The sequence below is a fragment of the Nanorana parkeri genome, unplaced genomic scaffold, assembly GCF_000935625.1.
Source record: "Nanorana parkeri isolate BGI_ZX_2015 unplaced genomic scaffold, ASM93562v1 scaffold2830, whole genome shotgun sequence".
NCBI classification, from domain to species: domain Eukaryota; kingdom Metazoa; phylum Chordata; class Amphibia; order Anura; family Dicroglossidae; genus Nanorana; species Nanorana parkeri.
In genome coordinates, this window is record NW_017309098.1 from 100,343 (window position 1) to 100,691 (window position 349).

Here is a 349-nt window from a genome sequence, read left to right on the forward strand (position 1 = left end):
CGTGCCGCGGTGTGACGTTACACGCGTCAGTTGTCCCCGTCACGTTCTACAATGACAATAATGACAGCGCCATTGTACGGGGGGACAAAGCCACAAACAATAGCAGGGGCGGCTCTGCCTGCTGGGCCCCGTGCAGCCTGCAGTGCAGTGTGGGGCGCCGGCGACCTCTGACCTCTGGCTCACTAATCTGTAATGCAGATCGGGGCTCAGTGCCACCTGCCAGAGGTCCAGGAGGGGGAGGGGCACTTCATAGCCGTGCCAGCTGCTGAACAACAAAAGTCACAAATTATATTCATTGGAATACAGACGAGACGTCGGGGTACAGGATGAGGGGTACAGGATGAGACGT